The 26,289-nt window shown below is 40.5% G+C and overlaps 1 long non-coding RNA gene across 1 annotated transcript in view; it reads right to left on the bottom strand.

Moving 5' to 3' along the window:
* LOC104848885 overlaps positions 1-26,269 on the bottom strand; it is a 28,734-nt gene extending 2,465 nt beyond the window's left edge. Inside the window, exons 1-2 of the long non-coding RNA XR_776573.1 lie at positions 26,193-26,269; positions 13,753-13,907 (exon numbers count right to left, since the gene is read on the bottom strand). This is a non-coding gene — a long non-coding RNA (uncharacterized LOC104848885). The remainder of the gene's footprint in view (positions 1-13,752; positions 13,908-26,192) is intronic.
* Between the last annotated feature and the right edge of the window lie 20 nt (positions 26,270-26,289).

The following is a 26,289-nucleotide window of genomic DNA, read 5'->3' as shown; positions in this document are numbered from 1 at the left end:
TCAATTTAAAGTCTTTTCTGAAAAACAATTCTGCTTCTCATGGAGGTTCTTTGATCCATGAGTTACATGTATGTGCTGCAATCAGTAACAGATACATGACTAAATGAAATCATCCTGCCTCACGTAATCTGTGACCTTTTTAGCTTCTGATTCCATAATTAGCTTTAGTTTTGTCTAATCAGCCTGCCTGCTGAGTTCTGATTTCAGTTGTTGTATTTCTAAAAGTGTTGCTTCCTTTGTCGGATCTTCCAGGCCATACTTTCACATTCTCTTGTCACTTTCAGAATATTAAACATCCTTTTAAAATAGATCATCTATCTGCTGATTTTAGCTATAAATCTTTTTCAGATCTAATTCTGCAGCTTACTGTTGCTGCTCGATCCTTTCATAAGATTTCTTGCTATGAATTCACAGGACTGAAAATTTACCTGTGTCGTTGTTTTGACAAGTGCCCCTTCTGTGCAGTGGAGCCCGTCAGACACTGCCAAGGCCCGCTGGGGTCCACTGAAGTTTTCAACTTGAAATTCAGAGGCTCCATAGAATTTGTGCACACCCTTGACCACTGACTTGTGTGTGAGAACTGTCCCGGGAGATTCACTCTCTTGACCTCCCCACTGGCAGGCAGGGCCCAGAGGTAAACACCCTCACTGTTCCCCTATAGGTGGCTTCCCCCATGATCCCTCGGGAGGACCTCTCTTCCTGGGGCCCAGACTGAAAAAGTCCTTTCTGGACCAGCTGCCCACTCCCTTAGGTTGCAGCAACAGCCCCTGGTCCCTCGGTTGAAGCGTGAAGGACCAAAGACACCTCCCAGGGCAATGCTACCCCAGAGCTCTGGTTACCTTGCTGCTTTCCCACTTTGTCTTTTCTGGCCCTGTTGGGCTCTAACTTCATTACATTCTGAATGAATATTTATCAAGCGCTTTTCAGTGATATATCTGGTAATTTTCTCTGGACCATTCGACATTTGTCAGAAATGGAAATCTAGAAGCCAGCTCTAAAAAAGGGTAAAGGATGACATGGACATTATATATATTTTAATTCAGATATTTTGTGCGTTAAGAAGAAAACTCCGTTTAATGAGTAGTGAAGGAAACAAAGAGCACTGTTTAGCTAAATCATGAACTAGAGAGAGGTTCCTCCTAGCAGTGCGATGGAACATACTTATAATCTCAGCACTCTGGGAGGCTGAGGCAGGAGGATCTCAAGCTCAAGCAAGCCCAGCCTAGGCAACTTAGGGGGAACCTGTCTCAAAATTAAAAACTGAAGAAAAAAGCCTGGGGATGTAGCTCAGTGTGAAAGCCCTGGCTTCATTCCCCAGTATCATAAAAAAGTTTAGTTTCCAGATTTATTATTTATGTATTTATTTGATTTAATTTAACAATATTTTTCCATGTCATTCTCAAAAGCATTCTTTTTGGATGATGAATATGGCTGCTCTTATTAGGAAAAAATGTCTTAGATTTATCTGTTTTGTATTTTCTTGCCATACAATGTAGAGGTAAAGACTCTCTTTGGGTCAAATTATTCTAAAAGTAGTCAGTCTGCCTTCGTCCATCAGAACTGGGAGCAGCTGCAGTTCATGGACTTCAGACTTCTAAGAAATGATGAAAGTTTCAGATGCGGTAAGTCACGGCTAGAGAAGGGAATTGTGATGGCTAGGAAGTAACAGAACTTACAAAATTACTTGTTCTCTTTTAATGTGTCATGAAGTATTTAAAATATATAAAGGTATAAATCTAGTGTAATAACCTCAAAAAACAAAGTTTACCAAAACTGATGAAACCCACTCAATGTCTCAAATTGGATCATGAGATTTCAATTCCTTTCTCAAAAATGTTTTACTTTATATGTGCGTTCCCATTAACAATGGTTTTTTGACCTTAATATCAATGGTATATCATTTGATATCAAGCTATAAGTGGAACCATTGTTAATGGAAACATATATATATTATGTATATAAGAGAAACACTATTAATATATACAGTACTAAGATTTGTCTTTAACAATTTAATTTTTATCTAATTATTATGGTCATGACAATTTGTGTTTATAGATGGTGGTCTTGTTCATTTATTTTCACTGCTAAATAAAAATCATGCACCGTTTACCTGATGAACATTCAGACTTTCTTCTGTTATGTACTACTACAAAATATGCCTTTATAAACATCCTTGTCCATGTCTCTGTGTGCCCACTGAATGTGTATTATGTATAATATATACAAGTTAGATTAATGAATTATAGAGTGTGATCACTTTTTTTTTTTTTGGTACCAGGGATCAAACTCAGGCCCTTGTGCTTGCAAAGCAGGCGGCGGAACCACTGAGCTAAATCCCTGGCCACGGGTGTGTTCGCTTTTAAATTTACTAACTTTGGCTAAGCTGTTCTCATAAGTGGTCCTACCCAGCTGCTCTCCCACAGGAAGCGTACATGCTCTTCCTGCCTAGCACTTGGTAGCCCCAGACTCTCTTACATTTGCCTGTGTGGCAGGCTGCAGGAGACCGTAATACTGACGACACCCAATGCAGGCTGTGAGGAGTGAACCCCACAATCGGCTTGTTTACAGAAGTGAGTTGGGCTGAAGCCAACGTCAGAGTAACTCACACCCAAATTCCATTAGAAGGACAACATTCTAATTACAACCCTATATTTTGTCTATTCTGTTCCTAATTTGAGAATGCTTTGTCTTGTCCTTTATGAGCCTTGTTTACATTAATTTCCACTGAAACTGCACATATGTTGCCTTTACCCCAATTGACTGCCAATAAAAGTCAGTGCCTGGGACTGGCTGGTGACTTTGTCGGTTGTGCTGGCCTGGTCGTCCTGGTGCCCTTCTTTATGCCTCTCTTAGTTCTGTCTTTTAGTTTAGTTTTGTTTTTTTTCCCCTCAGGCCTGCCTTGTATACTGGGCGGGAAGCTGGATCCTAGCTTCGGGGGTCCTAGTAACAGGTGGCTTTAATTTTCATTTTCCTGGAATGCAAATTAGAGGTGGGTGTGAGGTTTTCTTCCTTCTGAAATGTGTCTAGTCATATAGTTTGCCCTTTTAGATGGTTGGTTTTCTGCTGTAAAACAATTTATAATTTTTACTTGTATATTTCAAGAACAATTCTTTAGTCGGTTATGTGTCTTGTAAATATTTGTTCTGCTATACAAGGTATCTTTCCATACGCTCTGCTGTCTTTTGTGAACAGGTGTGACCAGTGATAATGCCTTTGTGTTTTCTACATGTTTATGACTTCTATATCTTGTTTAATGAACCTCTTCCTGCCCTGAGTGCATTAAGATATTTTCCAATATACTCTAGAGCTCTGAATGTATTCTCCCTATGTTGTGGGTTCCAATTCAGTTGGCACTGAGTTTTATGTATCATGCGAGGTAAGAATTTAATTTCATTTTCCCACATAACATCAGTTGTCCCAGCCCTTTACTAAGGCTTTTTCCAACATCTTTCATCTGTCCTTAAAGCAGGCTCTGTTTCTGCTTCTCCACTCTCCCCTGGCAGTCTGTTTGCCTCTGTTGTGGTTTGGATAAATGTCCCCAAAGACCCATGATTTAAAGGCTCAGTACCCAGTGAGGGGAGCCTTTAGGAGGTGGCATCTTATGGGCATCCTAGGTCCCTGGGAGTGTGTGTCCAAGGAGACTGTGGGACCATGGCCTCTCTTTCTCTTTTGCTTCTTAGTTTTTCTCTCACACGCTCCCCAACATTGCCATCTGCAACCCCACCGGAATCCCAAGGCAAGAAGCCACTCGGTGATGGTGGAACCTCCCACACTGCGAACCACTTGAAGCTTTACTCTTTAAAGTCAGTTAACTCAGACACTTAGTTATAGTGACGGAATGCTGGCTGACACTTTGTACCCAAACCTGCTGTCTCAGCTGACATAGCTTTGAATAAAATGAACGTCCTTTGCGGCACTGTGTTTCATTTTGTTTTGGCTTTTGAAAGTAGCCTTGCCTGTTCACGTTCCTTGGTTCCTCTTTGTTCCTACCGAGGGTGTGAGCTTGCCAGGGCTGCCGTGGCAAGTTCCACATACGGGATGGCTTAGGCAGCAGATATTTATCCTGTCACTGTTCTGGGAGATGAAGTCCCAATCAAGGAACTGTCAGGGTTGGCTCCTTTTGAGGGCCGTGAGAGGAGAATCTGTCCCTGGCTTCTCTTCTTGGCTTCATGATGGTCACCGTCTCCCTAGAGAGTCTCCATCCTCAGCGGTCTCCGGTGTCCTCTTCCTGTAAGGACCCTGGTCATGCTGTGACAGGGCCCACCCTGAGGGCCTTACTTTAACTTCGTCACTCATTAAAGACTCTTTCTCCAAATACTTTTAATGTTAAAATCTTCATATGTTATATGATTTTGAGGGGTGGACAAAGCAACAGTTACATCAAGTGATACCAAAATGTTGGCTGACGTTTTATTTTCCATCTTTTGGGCGTTTATAGAGTGATCTGGGGAGCAGGTGATACATCATAAATCTAATAAGTCTAATTATGAACATTTATTCAGTCTAATTATTCAGTCTTAATTTATTCAGTCTTCTTTCAATAAAACTTTAATTAATTTTCCCTGAAAATCTTACACACTTTATTAGATTTATTTTTAGGTTTCTCACATTTTATGTGAACAGTAAGTACATCATTTAAAATATTTTTTTTATTTAATTCCAGTCTTCAATTTGTATGTATTGTATGTACATATGCATATTTCCTTCCCCGCCTAAGTCTAAGCTACTTACTCTGAGAAACTATAAAAACCTCGCTGTGATCTCAAGTGCTTGAGATAGCAGCTCTGTTGACCAGCTCCTCTCACCTGTGGGTTACATTTAAAGTGCCTCTGTCCGCCCTAAACCATGCGTCAGGTGGAGTTTTCTGTCCATGCGTGGTGAAGTGGTCTAGCCTTCCCGTACATCATTTCCTTTGTTGAAAGTATCTCTAGACACAAATGAGCTCAGCTGAAGACGCAGGTGCCCATCCATCAGGCAGCCACCCTCTCCCTTGCTCCCTCCTGGAGAAGAGGTCTTTGAAGTTGCTCACAAGTGACCTAGGTCAGGAATCTGGGGCTGCTCTTGGAATAAACACTGACCTGAGTGAGTGTTTAAGATACTCCAGGCATTAAGTATTTTGTACCCACTATCTTCTTTTAATCTCCATGAACAGCCCTGTGAAAGAGGTACTATTATTGTCTCCATTTCACAGATTAAGAAACTGAGGCCCAGAAAGATACTTCCCCGAGAAAGAAGTAAAGTTGTCTTGATGAGTTAATTTGTTATGAAATACCTGATATTACCTCTTCCTCTATTTAACCCTTTATATGTAAAGTGTGTGGTTTTATATTGCAAGGAACTGATACTTGGAAGTGATCATGTTGTTCTTTCTGATGAATAAAGTGTTCTTAGGACTTGCTTAAAAGAATATTTTTTTCAAACAGGCATGGGCTGCTCTATCACCAGGCCCTTATTAATTTTGGCAGGAGACAATTTATCTCCTCTCCCAAGCCCCAGTATTATCAGTGATATCCTAATTATCCTCAACTCTTCTGGGACTCAAAATACAAGCAGCTACCAGCTAAACTGAGATGGGATCTCTATCAGAAAGAAGAAAAATGTTTCCTAAACAATTGTAAAGGACACCATCTGGCCTGCCTCCTTTGCCCCGGGATTGGACTTCCTTCCAAGATGTCAGACTATGGGAGGGTCATTTCCATTCTGTTTGTAGGAAACCTCATTCTTACACAGCAGTGTCCCTCAGAATTTGAACTTGATAACTACTTTTATTTATGAAAGTATTTAGTTGATCACTCCCTCTTACTTCCTAGAAAAAAAAAATTTAACATTTTTTGGAACCTTAAATTTTTAGTGTTCTTCTTGATAGTATTATCATTACAATTATTTTAGTAGCACAGGATTATTTCTCAATTCTTCATACAAATGCCTAAAATTAAAAATACACTTGAAAAATTGAAGCATGAAAACATTTTTGTAAATTAGTGAACATATTTGGTTAGCAAAACTATTCAAAATTTCAATAGACTATGTACAGTCTGTCAAAAGCTGTAAATATAAATTTCAATAACTAATAAACATTATAATTTCCCTGACATTGAATTTTTCAATACAAAGAATAAGGGCTTTTAAAATGTTAGTTTAAAATCCATAGATAACTATTATTTTTTGTTAGAATGGGTCAAAGATCAGCATTAATTCTATCCCTTTTGTATATCTAAAACTGTACATTCTGAGGAAAATAAAGTGGATGAAAATGGAAGTTTTTGTGAGAGCAATGTCCCTTAGTTCTTGTTTTTGGAATTCTTTATCAATTACATGTCTAAAAATTGCATAATGATCAATCTCAAACTTTATTAGCTAACATTTTAGGTTATATTCTTCAATTTTTGCAAATGAAGGATATGAAACCTATCAGATTTGCAATAGAATTTGTTACTCACTCAACAGATACTCACTTTCTCCACTAACATCTCAATTTCCTTTTTGGTATCCACAGATGTTTACAAGAGGAAGTTCCCAAAGCAGTTCAGAAGATCTGTGATGTTTGCTTGATTTTCTGTTTTGTTTTGTTTTTATTTTTTAAGTAGCAAGGAGACAATTGAAGAGGTTCCTTTGCCCACGGGTCCATCTCAAGTACATTGCTTTTGACAAAAAGTGGAAACGGAAGTTGCATATTCGAAAATCAATTATTATAAAGCTACCCTTGCTTGTGTTCTCCTTGGAATGTTTTTATGACTCACAATGTACACATCCCTGGAGACTGTTGGTACACACAGTGTGGATCTTGAAATCAGGGTAGTGGTATCTTCAAATCTGAGCTTTGGAAAGACATCACTGGCTAAAGAGGAGTGAGATCAACATGCATCTGATGGGACTGACATCCTAGGTTCAAGGGGTAAAGCCAGCTAGACAGAGCTGTAGAGGAAGCAGGGGCCAGGGAAGTGATTCTTTGGTTTTCTAGGGACAGTGAGACCCACAGACTGGAGCTGTTACCTCACGATCGTCTTGATACTTAGCAGCCACTCAGATGCTAGGCCTTGGGTAGGAAGAACCACAGGAAATGATGGATGGGACACGGTGATGCACTGCTTAGCAATAGATACACATTCTAAGAAGTGTGTCCTTAGGTGACTTTATTACGGGAACATCACAGAAGGCATTTACATAAATGGAGACAACTACGATGTCACTGGGTGGTCCGTTCTTGAGGGGCCTCTGTCACTCTGTACGGATAGCATCATGCAGCGTACGTGACTGTGTATGTATGGGCTTACCTTGAAAGTTTTTCTTAAAAAAGGAGATTTTCTGCAATCTCAATTCAAATAGAATACACCAAGAAATGATGAGTCATTTCCTGGAATTATGTATGTTTTAGAAACAAGTAAATCAACTTCGAATTCCACAAACAAATTCTTTTCAATAAAGTGACCTGGACAATCCATCGGGATCCCATTCTACCTAAACACTGTGCATCCTTTAACAATTATGTCACATCTGATCTGATTTCAGAAACCTCAAATGAAACCACTCTATACCTGTCTCCATTATTAGTTCTGTAACTTGGTTTTAGGTTTACACAAGTTTTTACCTGTACACCCCATGAGAGTTTAAATTCGAATATTCTAAACTTCTGGAGGTGGAACAAAGTCTAGGGTTTCTCTTAGTTATCGCAAGTACCTAGTGCGTGGTTATACAAAACAGGCTCAATCCCCGTTTGCCATGAGACTCAATTCCACCTCTTCTTTGTCCTTGTGACCCTTTAAAGAAGCTGTCTGAGTTTCTCTTTTAAGTAGTAACATCTACATTTCAATAATCATGGAAATTTCCAGTAAACATGAAGAGAAAGGTAGCAGTTGGAGTCTTTTGATTGTTGTAAGGCTCTTTTTTAAGGTCCTTTAATACCACTGAAAACAGGATGTGAGCATTTCCCCAAACTTTACCCTTTTGCCATAAAATGAATGGAGATTTAATAGCCCAGGAGTGAAAAGGGATACAGGAAGCGTGTACCGATTTAACTGCTACCATGCTAAGCATGATGCAGCATGTTATCCTATCACACCAGCAGTCTCCTGTGAAGGCTGGGGTGCTGAAACACATGAAGTCTCTGCTCTCGGCAATCCTTTCTTATTGGTTCTTCCTAATCCTCAGGTACTGATGTCTTCAGGTAACCAACTCAGACCCTGGACACTCACCTAAGATTTTTGTAGGAAAATATTGTCACGGGAATCATCAAATTCAGGACAAGAGAACAAACACCTTGTCTTCCTTAACTATGGCTCAACCAAGTTGCCATTTACCACATAATTTCCAGTTGTATGGAAAAGGAGATTCACTGAGACTCCATTCTGCATCATAGACAAGACTATGCTCGCTTTACAAGCTTCTTGTGCAGCCACAGATGCCCCAACGATGGCGAGGTGAACGTGGTCCTGGGCCCAGAGAGAGGTTGCATGTGGACAAGGAGACTTGGTGTTAGGAGCTAAGGGTCTGTGTGTGGCAACTGGAACCTTGGTCCCTGGAATCTGGTTTAAGGAAGTCTTAAACCAAGATCTATATGGGCAGAGAAGCATGGAGAAGAGAAGAAAACACCACTGGGCATTCTTAGAAAAGCTGAGATTGAATCTTGATTCTGTGACTGCTTTGAGGTTAGGCCTTTCTGAACCTCCACAGATACCGACCTTGTGTATATCACAGAACATCACGAGGATCAAATTTATCTCACCAATTCTTTCAGCAGGTTTTACCACCCACCTTCTCTGCAGTAGGTGTTCTGCTAACGCTGGGGCCATGCACTTTTCTTGGCCGTATGAAGCTTTAGTCTAATGTAGGGTGCTCAGCCTCAGCTCCACTGCCGCTCTGTATCTCTGTATCTTGCTCCTTGAGGGATGTGCAATCCTGCACCAGTGTCCCTGCAGTCGGGACAACCAAAATGCTCTCCAGACCACTGTATTTCCCATGTGAGATTGCGGAAGTTACAGTCCTAGCTAACCAAGAACCTCTGGTCTAAACAGGTGGCCTCTGAGAAACAAAAGGCAGCTTTTCTCTCCTTTGCATAGTGGGTGTGGGTTGGCGAACATCACCAAAACAGGAAGCAGCTGGTGCTGTAGGTGGCCAAATGGAAAGGTGGAATAACAGGGGCCTGGTGTGAATGGCACGATGCTGCCCCAACACTTGCCCTGACTGAGGACTTCTGGACTCACTGTCGAGATACTACATTTCCATGCTGTCAAATGAGTTCAACATGCTGGCAGCTAAGGTAATCCTGATACGACCTTTCTGAGCCTTCTCTTTCTCCACCTTTATCTTTGTTTTATAGTAAGGACAGTCTGTGGTTTGCAACGTTTGGGGAGGTGAGACAGAGGCTAGGCCAGTTTTTACCTGTTTGTGTAGCTTTATGCCTTAGGCCCCAGTAGTGATTGAGTTGACACCTCTGGATGGACTGGATAGATGGCCAAGGCTGACTTCCTCTTGGACTGCATTTGGGGGCTCTGTGAAGGTGCTGTGTTGCTTCCACTCTCTGGGCTGTCCATCCTTTTTCTACATGGTAAGACTTGTGATTATCTCAGCTTCCCGATGCCTTCCTACTTCTCCAGGTGGCTTTACTGGTTAAAACCAAGAAACTCTTTGGTGTGGCCCACACACGGTTTATAGGCAACATTATCACTCATTTTCCCTGACCAACTGCAGCAGGGGCTGATCCCGATGCCAAACTGTTTATCTGGCCCTGGGTATCTAATTAGTCAAACTCTTCCCATTCCTCAGCCTCCAGCCCACTTATCCCAGACACCAGTCTTCGTGGCATCTCCCAACTGCAGGAGACAGATGGATTCTCCAGATGAATCTTTTGAAAACCCCTTCCCTAGACTTGATGTGAGAAGGCTGCAACTTCACTTCTGTCCAGAGCTTGAGTGAGAGGTGACTTACAGCAAGGCAGATGCCTCACTCAAGGAGGTCACCTTTCCCACTATATATTATTTCATCTTGTTATTAATATTGGATTTTGCTGAGGGATTCAAGAGACCTTGATTAGCTTCTCAGTCATTTTCTTTACAAATCTGCATTACAGGGAACTTACGGAGTGGGACACTCTGTCTGAAGCTCATTTTGAGATCCTGGTATCTATAGCATTGGTGACTGAGTTGATACCAAGAGCAAATGATCCCCATTCTAACATCTTATTTCATGATATGTATTTTAAATGTGTGCTACCTGTGTTGCTTGTGAGCCTATATAATTTACAGGTGCTTGAACAATTTTATTATGCATATCAGCTATGTTCATAACTTCAGGGAATAGGGAATTATGTGAATTTGCTTGTTTCTTTATCAAATGGCTCCAAATAATCATACTTTGATAGTAACGTAATGTGAAGAAACTGAAGACAATGGGGTAGATTGAATAAGATATGAAAAGTAAGAAATCATTCCTTAAATATTTGATAATTTTCTTGGAGAAGAGGTATAAGAATTATTTTATGCTGAGTTTGGAGCAGAGTCAGGAGCAATCTGTGTGGAATTCTGGCTCCTGATTAGAATAAACTTTCAGATGAACAGAACTGAAATAGAGATTGGCTTGCCATTTACCAAACCTGTTTCTCCACATCCAGACAAACATTTGAATAGCATTTCCCAGACTCCCTTGCAGCTAGGTGAGGCCATGTGCTTCCCTTCTCATCAAAGGACTCTCCCACATTCTTTCCTCCCCTGGCTTGGTGTTAACGATTCTGGAAACATTTAAAACTATGTGTTAAAGATGGAAGGAACTTAGGTCTTGAATCAGCACTTGGTAGAGAACCTGCTAGCAATTAGATAACTTACTTAGGACGTGATTAGATTTTCTGTTATAGACTCCAGTACTGCCCTCATAGAAGAACCATCTGACAATGGGAAGGTCCATTGGGCAGCATCACTGAGGTATCTTTAACAAGGATATCATGGAAGAAACTTATACAAGGCTGAATTACCCTTCTAGCCTGAGATTTTTCTTATTTATTTTCCCAAATGACTAAAACCTCAGAAATTTATTTTACATTTGAGAATATAGTTCCCTTTAATAGTCCTCAAATCTTTCTTGTAATTTGCTGTTTCTAAAAGACTAAATACTTTAGTCAACCAAATTTATGGGTTTTGTGCTTAAGATAACCAGCAGCATAAAAAAGGCAGGATATACATTTTAGAGACAGAATCATTCCTATTTTGCAATAGATTTATATACCTGTGCATACAAAGCATAAAAGATTGCAATAAAATACACAAGACAGCAATCAGTTATTTCTGTGCCCTTGTATTACTCTTTGATGTTTAATGTTTTTATTTAAACTTTTTTGTATTTTATTTAAATCATATTTTAAAAAACAATTTCCCTTCAGTAATCTTTAAAAAGCCATCGAATAACTGTTAAAATTATTTTTTTAAAATTAAGAAAGATACACTGTAAGTGAAGATCTATTGTGCTTATGTGTGTAATAAGGGTGTGGGCTTTGATTCATGGTTTTTTTTCCCTACCCACTGACTCCATACAGTCAGACCTCTGATGGAAAGTTCAAGGGCCTGGCCACCACCTCTTATGAAATGTTAATGCTTTGCCTCATCCATCACCAGACCTCCTCATTACTCCATAAAAAGGTAAAACAAGGGACAGACTGCATTTTAGTTGATGTTAGAACTATTTATCTCATTTTTATGGTTCATTTCATTAAGGGACTGTTTACATACCACCTATTGTGACTCATTTAAACCTTTGATTGGAATAGTGATTTACGAATTGCAGGCCTGAAACAAATGCTTTTGTGATGGAGCCTTGGATGGGGATATCATTTCTTATTCCCCACAGAATTGTAATTGGATAACTCTCATTATGGCTCTCCTCTGTTTTATTATTCCCTTGTTCCCAATCTACCTTTCAATTACCTTTCTGTTTGTTTTTCCCTTAAAATCTGCAGCTACCATGGAGTTACCATATATTTTACAACATATATAGTAGTAAAAAAAGTGTGTTTCTCTGATGTAGTTTATTTCCCTCTCTAAAACATGCAGAAAGCTAGTCATAAAAGGAAAGGCAATTTTTACAATACAGTCAGATGAATGAAAAATCTGATCAATAGGCTTAGTGTGAGGATGTCACTATAGATACAAGGACAGCGAGCCTGGGACCTGCCTGGACTCTGACAGTGTCACACCCTTCACACTAATAGCAGACATGGTGCTTTCTATGTTTGTACAGATTTTCACAGACTGCGTTTTAATGGCTTTGACTCTCAGTGCACAAGGGCCTTGGTGTGTCTGCCGTTGCAGAGTTTCTCACAGTGAAATGACCTGAGTGGTTATCAGAGAACTTCAGACCCAGACAACATATCACAAGAGCTAGCATGTCCACGATGCTCCTGCAGATGGTTCACTGCACTCCCAGGCCAGGCAGAAGGAGTCCTGCAGCTGTGGTCCTAGCCCAAGTCGTTAAACGATGCCTACACTTCACAGAGCCTGACCATCGGTGACACTCAGCAGAAGTTGATGCATGTACTGTATTTTTGTACACAGTTCTGATTATTTTCTTAGTGAAATGCCACAAGCAACATAACTGGGTCAAAGGGTATTAACATTTTTAACTTTTGTTATTGGTTGTGAAATTTTTATCAGGTAAATCTGTAACATACTTGCATTAGTTTATAAGGTAATCACTTCACTAATCCCTCAGCAACATTAAAATCATGATAGTTATCAAGAAAAGACATTACCTGGTGCCTTTATTTTTACTGCATTAATGTTGACTATTTGCACCTATTAAATTGGTACACTTTTAGCCATTTTTTTCCTTTTAACATCTTATACTGATGAGCTTGAAAATATCATATTGTATTTAAAAACACTTTATATATATATATATTTTTCTTAATTTGTTGTTGTGCTCTTGAATTTTAATTGTGGAACTATTTGTCATGTTTAGAAGCTTAAATTTTTATATGGGCAAACTTAACAGACTTTGCATTTGATGTCAGCTAAATTATGTATCTTTACATTTTAAGGTCTTTATATTTTGGAAATTCTTTGGGGAGTTTAGACTGTTGAGACTTTGTGCTTATTTTCTGTTTTATTTAAAAAATTGCTGGCAAAATTGAGGGTGGCATTGCCACTATTCTTTCAGCATCGCATGAGGGAAGTTTTAAATGATTCTCTGTTAGTCATATAACTGGTTCAGCAAAAGGTTACTGTAGTTCTCAAGATATTTTCAGCTGGAGGAGGAAAATAGGACTTGAGAGTGGCTTAAGCAATAATGGATTTGTCATTTTACTTAAGAAGACATCTTAATGGAAACTCTTCCATCCTTTGCCAGTGCAGAGATAATGTTCTTTTTATTTTTTTGTGGTACCTGGGATTGCACTCAGGACCTTGTGCTTGTGAGTCAGGAATTGTGCCACTGAGCTAAATCCTCGGCTGGAAGATAATATTCTTACTAAGGACTGAGCTGCCTTCCGTGTTTCCACTCTGGCTGAGGCATCCCATGTGCTCACACAATCATGCAGAAAAGCAGAAAGAAGCTATTCTTCATCACTGGGTTCTTTCTATCAGGATGAAAAGAGTCATACACCTCAGTCACTTATAATCAATCTCTCCTTAGGTAAAATAGAACTACGATGGCGATTGCAAGAAAGCAGCTTAATTCATAAATGAGAAATTCCAACTTGACTTTAGAGCATACATTTAAAACATAGTAAACATGTAACACAGAAAATAAGAATTTGGAATATAAACTCACGGCAACACTTCATTACGCCAATAGCTGGCTCTTGTTTCCTGCTTCCAGGGGTCTGCTACGGGTCCCTCTCTGCTGCAGTGCAGACCTGGGTGTTCCCTGAGGCCCGAGTGCCTGTCTTAGTCCCCGAGGAGGTGCTTCTGGGTGGAGCGATGGACCTGCAGGAAGAGAGGCCTTGTGGGAGTTCTGAGGTAACTGGAATAACCCTTCAAGGGGGTTTGGGGACCCCTCCCCTTCTCCTTTCTCCTTTGCTTGCTGGCCACAGAGTGAGCAATGTGCTCTGCCAGGGACATCCCCGCCGGACGTGGGCCCACGTGGTCACGGACCCGTCAGCCCCTCTCAGGTGGTGAGGAGGAGAAGTGGAGTACAAGGGGAAGTGGTTCCTAAAGGCTGGTGTGAGGCTAAAGGGAGGAGAAATACAGAAGGAAGGGCTTAAACAGTCCTATGCTGGATTTCAAACATAAACTTGTTCTTTATCACCACACAATATCAATCATTTTACCAGAATTTTGTTTTTGATATGGACATTAGAGAATTAATGTCAATTTCTCTGTTCTACTACGAGGAGGCTACTGACTAATCTCTTAACATATTCAAAATTTCATTTCAGACACCACTGCTATATACTTCTTTCCAAAAACCCCTCACGAGATGTTCTCATTCTTTCCTTCCTCTTTTAAATTGTTTTCCTCCTGGTTTAACTTTATCCCTACTCTCTACCTAGAGTAGGTAATTAATATTTTTTAAAATCGCAGATGTTTTCTTATGTTGACCTCATACCTCGTGGGAAATGCAGTTGGTGTCATTACTATTCTCATTCTGAAGATGGAGGGTCTGGGGCTGGAGAAAGCTGAGTGAAGCCATCGTGGTAAGAGAGCAAGCAGGAGGCAAATCAGAGCTGGAACAGGGCCTGTGTGACCCAGGGACCGAGGACCTGCTGTTTCCCCATCTTGCTGCTCTCATCGTCAGCGGTACCATGGGACAGAAAGGGTTCCGGGTTCAGCAGAGAGGGTTTTGCCCCATTCTTCCTCAAAGTTTTATAAATGCCAACCATGCGGCAGACAGAGGCGGGCCATGGAATGTACTCATAAGTCCACTGTGGCTTCTCCTTTCACCGGGCTTTGCACGGTCTCGTTAGAAGTCAAGCAACTTCGATTGTGTTGTGTCCAGTGTGCTGTGAGAAGGAGAGAGTACGAAAGACTGGATTTCCGGAGGAAATGATACTGGATCTCCGTCCTGAAGAGGAAGTGCGGGGCGTGATGGCCAGTTTGGCAGACGAGGAGAAGGGCTGGAGAGAGGCGGAGACAGAACGAAGGCAACAGTTTAGAGCTGAGCTTAGGGCCATGGATGTAGGGCTAAGGAGTTTGGATTTTACCCTGGAGAAGAAGGGCTGCCTTCTGGTTGTGGTTGTTCTCCTGAAGTGGCAGTTGGGCACTCGCAGCAGTGGGCCCAAGAAAAACTGACAGCAGCTGCGGTGAGAGCATCCTCAGAAGTCTGAGCTTCAAATGCAGAGTGACCTCACTTGGAGCACTTTCCAAGAATGAGTGTTGATCAGTTCTTTTTGTTTTTTTAAATCACTCTCAGTGAACTTCACCTTCTTTCTATTTGTTCCAAAGGGACCTGGCTGCAGGGCTTTGAGGGCTGCAGTGTGGAGTTGAGCACAGTGAGACCTGGGGTCCTGCACCCCTGCCTTATTCAGACCAGCTCTGTTGTTTGCTGCCATGCATGCTATGTGATCTGTTTTACACAGGACCCCACCTGAGAAGGGGACCCCTGTTATCAAAAGAACTGGAGATCCTGCCAGAGAGAGGACTGTTTCATCTAAAAACCAGGCATTTACATACTAGTTCTTGGTAGTTTAAAAATTGGAGGGCCAAATCCGGAGGGACAGGTCACTAGTGTGAACATGCCAATGGGAGGAGAGATGGGAGTTCGTGGTGGCAAAGGGGACCGAGCAAATGGCAGCACAGGAGATGTGCTCAGGATGACAAGAGCAAGCTCAAGTCATGTCCTCAGCTGCAAAACAGCACCACTGTCAAGGAAGGAGCTGCCGCGACTGGCGGGACAGAGGTGAGGGGTCCGTTATGGACACTGCCAGGTTTGGGGTGTGCTGGGTTCTCTTCCTCTCTTCACGTTCTGGTCTGTGCTCACCTGTCGCCTCTGAGGAGGGCCCATCTCGGAAATGCCAACTAGGACAGCATCGCACACTGGCCCTCAGCCTGTGGAGTATCGAGTGACTTCTCCGGTTACAAAATAATAAGTGATCGTAATAAACTGTATTTTGATAAAGTAACACAGATACAGCCTTAACTTGAGATAGAACTTAATTATGGATTTCACAGACTGATGCCCATGGAGATCTAAAGAGCAGTAAATGTTTGGGGGGGGTACCAGGGATTGAACTCAGGACCTTGTTCTTTCGAGGCAGATGCAGGGCCACTGAGCTCCAGCCCCGGCCCTGTAAATATTAATCTGGGTGCCTGCTGCGCCAGACTGGCATCAAAAGGCCCAAGTTTAAGTTCTGTCTCTCCCTCTAGCCCTCTGTGCAATTGGATAATTCTATTTATACTCTAGAATACTCTAAAATGCATAAAATTGGGTTGCATGATGTTCTATCTTACTTGCATACAGCATGTATCAGAGCCATATAAAATTTTTTATTAGAAACAACTTATTTAAGTTTCTTTGATCTCATCAAAATCTACCAGGTAATTTACTTCCCCCTCATCCAAAAGTTTTGTCAGATACTCTTTAGACTAGACATTGATTGTGTTTCAGTACTTTGTGTATATTTCCTCCTTCTTTATCTTGTAAAATATCATTTGGTTATACTTGTTCTTGCCTTGTAGGGAATAAGAGGAACCAACATGCCCACTACAAAGGTCTTCTTGATCACCTCGTCTCTCCTAAGATAGGGGAACAAATTGTCTGCATGGAGAACCCTAGTTCATCCAATTAATCCAAGTAATTTATGAAACTGGGGAATCTGTTCATGTGGGAACAGAAGTTACGGGTATTGCTAATGGGAAATGGCAGCAAAAAAAAAAAAAAATCTAAAGACCATCCCATTGATAAAGGATCTAGACCACTCCTCAAGAGATGCCCAGAGTTCATGACTCCAGCCAACCACAACCGCATATAGGCTTAATTCTACTGACTCATTTAATTATTCATCCAAATGTCATGCAGCACTATCTATAGTATGGACTAGGGTGGCGGGTACAGTTTCTCATGCTGCTTGCCTTTTTATTGTAAATGTGCAACTAGACAGTGCTTGCTGGCTGTGACATGCAAAGCAGAAAGGTTTCTTTTATCAGACACTACTCTTATACAAGCAAAAGAGCAATCTGTGTTATTCAGTGTTGGCTGGAAGGTTCTCTACTTCTCCTTGTCTTTCTTGATTATCAAAGATGTAGAATAACATGAGTCTCCAGCTTGTTGCTGATTCTCCACTTTGTGGAAGAGAAAAGCTCAAGCAGTGCCCTAAGAACCCATGAAAATAAAAGCACGTTCTGCTTTTACTACTCGGCAGAAGAATGAAGTGCATTTCTTGTGTATGGTCCAGTCTCACATGTGCAATTCTTTCCATTTATGTACCACTAACTGGGTGTGCCTAGGAATGGCAGCAGATGAAGGTCAATGCGTATCTCAGCACAGATGCTGGCAAAAATTCCACAGCACGGTGTGGCTCTGCAGTTAACTCGGCAGGAGCAACTGCAGGCCAACTGGCTTGTGATTTCTGGTACAAGCCCATATTGCTGGGACTTGAGATTCAATGCAGCTGCATCTGACTGCATGTTAATTGTGCTCCCTTTGAATTGGGTGCCCCTGGAGTGCTGTTAGCCAAGTTTTGGAGAGTTCCTTGAGTGTTCTTAAGTCTTGTAGAGTGGTGCTCAGAAAATCTGTCTTCAGTGTTTTGGGATCTGGATGGAAAAGCTCATCAACCTAGGTTGCATTCATTAAGATCTCATATCAAGGTGCAAACAGGCTACGAATGGACTGCTGAGTCCTGCTCTGGATGCTGTGTTTCTGCAGCAACACTGGCGATGCAATGCATGCAAAATGTCACCCATGGAGAACCCTTTCTAGGAGAGTGTTATTAATAATAATTGAGAGAATACTGGATGCTTTCCCCGAAGAAATGAAGACTCAGGACTGGGAAGATGGAAGACCTTGAAGAGTGGTGGCCAAGAATTAGCCTACTTAGGTTTGCAGATGAACTCAATGGATGTTTCTAGAAGGCTAATTTGGGGGATCTAAAATTAGAAAGAAAACACAGACTTCTTCAAATCCAGAAGCTCTTCCTCTCAAAACAGAAGTCTGCCCAAGCCTGAGATGTTCTGGATGAAGCTGGAGATGACACTGTGCAGACAGGAGAAGAGAATGCTCTCAGTAAGGGTTAATCCGATTTGGGCACGAAGGGCTAAGATGGCAGGGACAGGACGCACTGGAGTTGTAGACCTGCTCCAGAATTTCTTGGTGATGAATTTGAGGGAAATATTTATTTTATCTGAACATGAGTCCTGTCTTTTAAAAAAGCAGAAATAATATTTTCCTCAGTGTGGTTGTTTTGTCATTAATAAATAAATAAGACCTAGGGATGTCGGTATATATAATGTGTGCATGAGGGCCTGGGTTCCATTCCAGAACTGGAATCATCAATCAACCAAAAGTAAGATGCACATCAATGGGCTATTAAAACATATGGCACAGCTGGGCATGGTGACATCACGTATTTGCAGCTACTAAGGAGGCTGGAGGAGGGCCATACTGTATCTCCAGTCTGGCCTACTTAGTAAGACCCTGTCTCAAAACACAACACAACACAACACTCAAAACAAAACGCAGAAAAGAGCACTCCCAGATTCAATCTTTAGTACTCAAATAAAAAGTTTAACATAGGCAAGGACCTCTTGTATGGTCCCTGTTTGTATTAAGAATCCCCAATTCTGGGAGTGGTGCACAGAATATGTATAATTGTTATTGCTTGTGTCTTGTTTCATGCTAATTACTTCTTTTCTTATGTGTTATATATAAACATGCCATTCACTGGTGTAGAGTATCCTACACCGAATCTGTGGCCAAAGGTTCAGAAAACAATGAGAAGATCACTAGGACGATGATCAATGTTTTCATCATGGAACTGTGAATGGGCTCAAGTTCAGAAGGTCTGTTTTGCTTTGTTTTCAGAGTTGGGAAAAAGCAACAACACAGCATTGGTGTCTACTAGGATATCCTGTTCCAGGTCCTGGCTTACTATGAAGTAGCTCTAGGGACTTGGAGAAGCCATTTAACCTCTGTGACCTAGGGTTCCTTATCACTGAAACCAGGATGCTGATTAAGCCCTTCAAAAACCTTCTTGTCTTTAAAAACATATCAGGGATTTTTTTACGCTCTGCATAGCTCTGCTGATATCTTTCCAGAAAAGAGAGTGCACAGCACCCTAGTGGATGCGAACTTTGCTAAGACAAAAGAATAGGAAGACAGGAATGGAAAGGCATTCATTAGAAATGAATGCAGGGAGATGTAAAGGGTACTAAATAAAATCGGATGAATAAGAGACTTCGGCTAAAGTGAGTGAGGAATTCAATCAAGAATAAATAAGAAGAGATGCACAGGGTGTCGGGATAGCCCCAAATCTTATGTGGGAGGTTTAGAAAGTCTCTGGGATCTGTTCCTCGGGGAGGAGAGGGGTCTTCACGACAGACCATTAAGGAGACAAAGCAGTCAGCGCTCAGGCCCGGGTGTGTGGGAACCATGACCAGGAGACTCAGAAAGGGGCGGAGACGGAAGTCAGGTGTGGCTCTGAGCTGCATCGTAGTGAGCAGCAGTACCAGAAACCTGAGCATTGGCCTTCCTTCCCCTCATCTCCCCCAAGTGCATTTCTGAGTGTGTGAGAAGAACTAACCACCCAATTTCCTCTTTTCCTCCATAAATGTTCACTGGGCGTCTTCAGGGTGGACCTCCTGTCAGGTGTGGCGGAGGTTCAGGTCCTCACACTAGGCTGCTGGCATCTCTCCTCTGCACAACTGTGTGACTCAGTGGAGTCTAATCCCTCCCCACTTTTGTTCATCCTGCTGTGCGCTCCGATTCAGGTGAAATCTCGAGTCAGTTCAAGGCTCTTCACTCCAGACTCTTCTCAGAGCTGCTCTTTTCTAGTCCCATCTTCCCCATCCAGGGGTAAAGGGGCAGCTGAATGAGCCAGTAGCCAAGCAAATGTTTCCCTGGGAACAAAGCTGTATCTCCCTTTGTTGCAGGTTCCTACAGTCCTTATGAGAGATTTTCCCAGGCCTTTGGTTAAGAGGCAGAAAAGCCACCAACCACCCTCCCTGCACTGGCACAGCAGAGAAAACACCTCTTCTGGGAACTCTGGTCTCCCCAAAGGCTCTGCATCTCCCCTTGTGATTCTTATCCTGGCAGGAGGCTGCAAACTTGGGCGCCTCTCCCTCAGCCCTTCAGATAAACCACTAGGAGCCTGTTCTTGAAATGCGGCATGTGTTGTAATGCTTTTGTTCAAAGCTTTGGGCCTTAGAAGCCAGCTTGAGTTCTTACTCTGTTTTGATACTTTTCAGTGCCTAGAGCCATGCTATGCCCTTTACACATGGGAGTTTAGAGGAGCAGAAGACAATCTGGAGACTTTGACCCAACTCCTTCATTGTTCAGTAGGACAGCGGACATAGGAAGACATAAAAGGGATTATCCAAGATCACATATCTGTTGTTGGGTACCAGAACGGTATCTGTCAGGATGTTCTCAGTTACAAGAAACAGGAAGCCCTTCCCCTAACTATGGTAAGCAGTAACAGAATGCTTTATGTCACAGCTGGGGAAGTAGAGGCACGACCCAGAGCTCCGACTCCTTTATCCCACTGTTTCTCTGCTCCACCCTTTGACTGGCTGCCAGCTTCGGGCTCAGGCTTGCCTTCAGCCTAGCCAGCCTGGTCACTGTCACCATGGTGAAATGATTCCTGGATCTTGTCTCACTGATGAAAGAGATCCTTTCCTCCAGCCATGGAACAGACATTCTTAGAGTTCTGATTGAGCCCAATTGCCGTGTGCTTCATCCTGGACCCATAAGTCCCCGGAGAAATGCTGTGTGCTGATTCGCTTACAGCCCTGGGTCTCTGAACAAATCTCTGGCTATTGAATGGGATTTCTATGGTTTTCTAGCTATTTGGATCCTTTTCTGGAGTGCAGATGGTTTCAGCTATTGTGAGTCACAAACATGACTGTCAATGTGGTGAGGTATGGCTACCTAAACAAACCAGGAAATCATAAATAATACACAGTAAGCAAATGGTAAGCCATACCCAGCATGGGCCACAGGAACCCAGGGCCATGCTGTATCCCTGCCTGTGTTGATTGACGTGGAGGAAGAGAGATGTGTTCTAGAGCAGTCTAGTGATTAAAAGTTATCTCATTCAAAGTAGACCTTGTGTGATCCTTCCTGAGAGTGATACTTCTCAGACAGTCCACATGGCAGGTCCAGAGAGTGGCCATGTCATTCTGGTGCCAAGGCAATGCCATCTGTTGTGACAGCACAGGTGGACCCAGCAGCACATTTTATCTCATGATGTTACCAGGGCAACAGCAAAGTAGGGTAAGGTGGCAGCACAGAAAGTGCCATTTTTTTCCACTGTAAAAAATGATTTAGACAGAAAGAGAACTTGCTGTTGGAGAATATTATAGATTCTAAGTGGTAGGGTAGCTAGAGGGTAATCAACGTCCACAGATGAAACTTTTGAGTCACAGTGAACAACAACTCTTTATGTGTTGGATCTTTCTATGAAGGGTCCAGATACTTTGATTCCTCATTCCCTAAATCTTTTTGAGTTTCTTTTCAGTAAAGCACAGGTCTGTGCAAAGGTGAATTTTTTCCCTCTGACTTTTTTTCCTCTAATAAATTCTACCCAACTTTCCTGCAGCTAATTAGTGAAAGGCTTTCTGATACGATGTGGTACCTATTCTCGTCAGTGCCTCTCAAGGAGCAGGAAAAAAGGAAGTAGTCAATTACCCCAGTTTGGGGATCAATATTTCTTCACACCTCCACCTGTTTTTTTTTTTTTAATTTTTAAAACGTGTTTAAATATTTGTTTATTAAAGATTGCAAACATACATGATAACAAGAAATGAAGATACTAAATAAAAATTTCAGATGTACATATATATGACTGCAAAAAAGGACATGAAATAAACAAAAATTTTTGTAACAGACTAATAAATGATATACATTATTAGTTTGATATGATCTTCAAACATTATGTTTTCTCATTTTCTTATATATTTTTGAAATAATGTAATTACAAGTAAAAAAGTTACATATATAAATTCTACCCAACTTTCCTGCAGCTAATTAGTGAAAGGCTTTCTGATACGATGTGGTACCTATTCTCGTCAGTGCCTCTCAAGGAGCAGGAAAAAAGGAAGTAGTCAATTACCCCAGTTTGGGGATCAATATTTCTTCACACCTCCACCTGTTTTTTTTTTTTTAATTTTTAAAACGTGTTTAAATATTTGTTTATTAAAGATTGCAAACATACATGATAACAAGAAATGAAGATACTAAATAAAAATTTCAGATGTACATATATATGACTGCAAAAAAGGACATGAAATAAACAAAAATTTTTGTAACAGACTAATAAATGATATACATTATTAGTTTGATATGATCTTCAAACATTATGTTTTCTCATTTTCTTATATATTTTTGAAATAATGTAATTACAAGTAAAACAGTGTTACATATTATAGTTCAGAAACTGTCCTCAAAATTTTATGATTTATAAACTCCTTGGTTTTATTGATAAATATCATATGCTTCTTGACTGTACCACTTATATTTTCTATCAAAACTTCCTACAGAAAAAAATATTTATATTTGAAATCCAAAAGCAACTAAAAGAATTTACATTTTTAAAATCAGATTTTTCTGTTTCTATTTTATTGTATCCCATACTTGTTTTCATTATAGAAGCATAATGATAGAATTTAACACCAATACATATGTAATATTCTTCCTAAATGAATGACTATGAATTAAGCCAAGCATATAATTTAGAGAAATCATAAGGTTGCCAGAGAAACTATCAATATGCCAAATGTGCACAATCCTACCACATTCATGATCATGTTTCTCATTTAATAGTGCACACATATGTGTAAAAACATACCCCCCACACATATACACAATGCATATTTTCTACAATACAATATATACTTTGGTATAATAAAACAGTGCAGTGATGTGTGGAATGTTGGTGATTTGTGTGATTTGAGAAAAAAACAAATATCATCTTTGAGGGAACTGGGGAATTTGTAATATGTACCAGATACTAAATGATATTAATGATTTATTTAAGTATAGTTATAATAAAATTTACTTAAAAATTAACATTCATCATCAGTAGAAAATAGGTACAAAGATATATTAATAACATAACATTTGTCTTAACAAGTTTCCAACCAAACAAGCTGTAGTGACAGAAAAGGAAGTTTGTAGAAAGCAGAGATGAAAGGAAAATGACAGATGAACCTTAATACTTTTCATACTACTCATATATAAAGATTTCATAAATTCTCAAATAAAAAAGCAAAGAAAATGAGAACCAAAATAACTCAATTTGGCAGACCAACATATAAAGACAAGAATTAATGTGTTGATAAATTTTAAAAATATGAAATGTAAAGCCTGAGATTTAGCTCGGAAGTGCTGCACCTGCCTAGCCAGAACAATGTGCTGAGTTCAATCCCCAGCATCAGAGGAAGAAAAAGAAAAAAGAAAAAAAGAAGAAAAGAGGAAAAAAAAATATGTACTTTCTCACATATTCAATAAATTAAAAATAAATTGTTATCTCTTCCTCTTGAATTGTTCCCTTCACAAGGATGTAGTGTTTTTTTCAATTTAGGTTTGAAACTTACTTTGTGAATAAGATTGCTACCCCTGCTTTTCTTCTGGGCTCCTGTTACATGAAGAAATTTTCTGTCCTTTCACTTTCAGTCTATGGGCTTCTTTTTGCACTAGATGTGTCTTGTATACATATTATTGGATTTTGCTTCTTAATCCATTCTGCCAGTCTATTTCTCTTGATTGGTGAATTGAGGCCATTGATATTGATGGTTATAACTAATATATACTAACTTATTATTGTAATTTTTTTTCGCCTTTTCCTTTTAGTTTCTTGGCTTGCCTATTTGATTTGCTCTGTTGGGCCTCATTGTGTTGTTACCTTCATTGTCTTTTTCTAGGATATTGTTTAGAATTCATTGTAGTGCTGGTTTGGTGTTCATAAAGTTTCTCAGGCATTCTTTATCATGGAAATATCTTATTTCCCCATCCATTTTGAAAGAAAGTTTTGTAGGATACATCAGTCTAGGTTGGAGGTTGTTTTCTTTTAGTACTTGAAATGTCTCATTCCAGGCTCTCCTTAACCTAAAGGTTTGTATTGAAAAGTCTGCTGTGATTCTCATGGGCTTTCCTTTGAATGTAATTTGTTTCTTGTCTCTTACTGCTTGTAGTATTATTTTGATCTTCTGTTGGGTTTTTGGGATTTTGATTATTATATGTCTAGGTGTAGATTTTTTTTGATCACGGCTAGTTGGAGTCCTATATGCCTCACTTATCTGTATGTCAAATTCTTCCCCTCTGGGAAGTTTTCTAGAATTAATTCTGTGAACAGCTTTTTAAAGTCATTTGCAATTCCTATCAGTCTTAGGTTATTCTTCTTTGTATCATCTAAGAGTTGTTGTATCAGTTTCTCATGATTCCCTACTGTTTTTAAGAGACCTCTCTTCACTGTCACTGACTGCAATTTTATCTTCTATATCTGAGATTCTTCTTTGGACTCTTTTATTCTTTTGTGAACACTCTCAATGGAGTTTTTGATCTCCTGAATATCTGTTCGAATCTGTCCTATGGATTCCATTTCTTTCTTGTACTGGGCATTTATTGTTTCCAATTCTTTCTTAGGCTGGGCATTCATGGCTTCTATCATGGTCCTGAGCTCATCCATTTTCCTCTCAGTTTCTGTTCTAAAGTCACAAACTATAACTTTCATTTTGCTCATCATCTCTATGATTATCTGGGAAATTACTTCTGTTTTTTATTTCTCTAGAGCCTGATTGATCAGTTTTGTTACTTCCTGTGCTTTGAGTTCAGGGTGTCCTGATGATTCACTGTCAGGCTTTTCATCCTCATTTGCCCCACTATTTGCCATTGGTGAACTGGAAGTCTGTCCCTGTGTCTTGCTTAAGCGTTTTCTCATTTTTAACTACTGTTGTTGGGCTGTCCTTAGTTTAACCTTTAGGTTATTACTTAAATCTTCCTGATATAGTTGGGCTTCAGCCCATAGGTCTCTAATGACTCATAGACATTCTCATTTTCATAATACTGAAGAATACAGCTCACTGAATCAATCACAATCCTATATCCTAATTGATACAATCAGCACCAATATAATGAAGCACAATTTGCAAACTGACCACTTATGGTAGTCATCAGTGTATCACCTTCAAACCATGTAAATTAAATTAAAATCAAGAAGCAATCCAAAATATACTTACAGTGAATAAACTTTTCAATAAGGATATTTACCATTTAGAATGGGGGCTTAAGACAGAGTTAAGACAAGAGGAGTAGATAAGTAAAAGAATTAGAGAAGGTTTCATTTGAAGCCAAAGGACGTAGAATGACCAGACATTCATCAGGAAACTGTTAAATTCAAAAAGAACAAACAAAACAGAAGTATAATAACCCTTGAGTGAGGTAGAATGATGTAAGAAAAGAGCATAAAGAAAACAAAAAATAATAAAAGAAGAAATCTGAGTTAGGACAAGAGCAGAAACAGAAAGGAAGATGAGGGATACTATAGTAGAGTAAGAGACTGAGTTGGAGAAAGAAAACAAAGAAAAAAAAAGAATTTGCAGAGTGGAATGAAAGGAAAAAAAAAAGAAACAAAAATGAGTTTGAAGGGGCCTCTTTCAGACTATATCACTGCTGTCATAATACACAATATGTGCCGCCATGTGCAGAGCCGAGTCCCCTGATCTCAGCTAGCTGGTGGCAGAACCCCACAAAGCAGACTGAGCTCGAGCTGCTAGGCCCAGACTGAGTTCCCAGACCTCCTAAAGGGTTCAACTCCACTCAGTTCTACTATAAGTTTTCCCACCACTTTTTTTTTTTTTTTTTTTTTTTTTTTTTGGTACCGGGGATCGAACTGGGGTCCTTGCAATTGCGAGGCAGGCCACTGAACCGCTGAGCTAAATCCCCAGCCCCAACCCTACCACGTCTTTAAAGATGTTCAAAGTTGAAAGCGCCGGAAAATACTCTTTATGACCACCTCTGCTTCTACAGAGGAGGTCCAAAAACTGGCACAATCAGGAGGTCTAAAAGCACGAGGGGGAGGTTGGCGGGTGCGGGGGGTTCAGGGGTGCCCGCGCGGCTACCTTTCGGGCGCTGAAGATGGCGGAACACCGCGGGGAGGGCGCGGCCGCGCAGGCCCACTGGAGCCGAAGATGGCGGAAACAGGCTGCAGGCAGGAGA

Source organism: Fukomys damarensis, unplaced genomic scaffold (assembly GCF_012274545.1).
Source record: "Fukomys damarensis isolate Sample0158 unplaced genomic scaffold, DMR_v1.0_HiC HiC_scaffold_33, whole genome shotgun sequence".
Classification (NCBI taxonomy): domain Eukaryota; kingdom Metazoa; phylum Chordata; class Mammalia; order Rodentia; family Bathyergidae; genus Fukomys; species Fukomys damarensis.
This window is presented reverse-complemented; position numbering and strand designations above follow the sequence as displayed.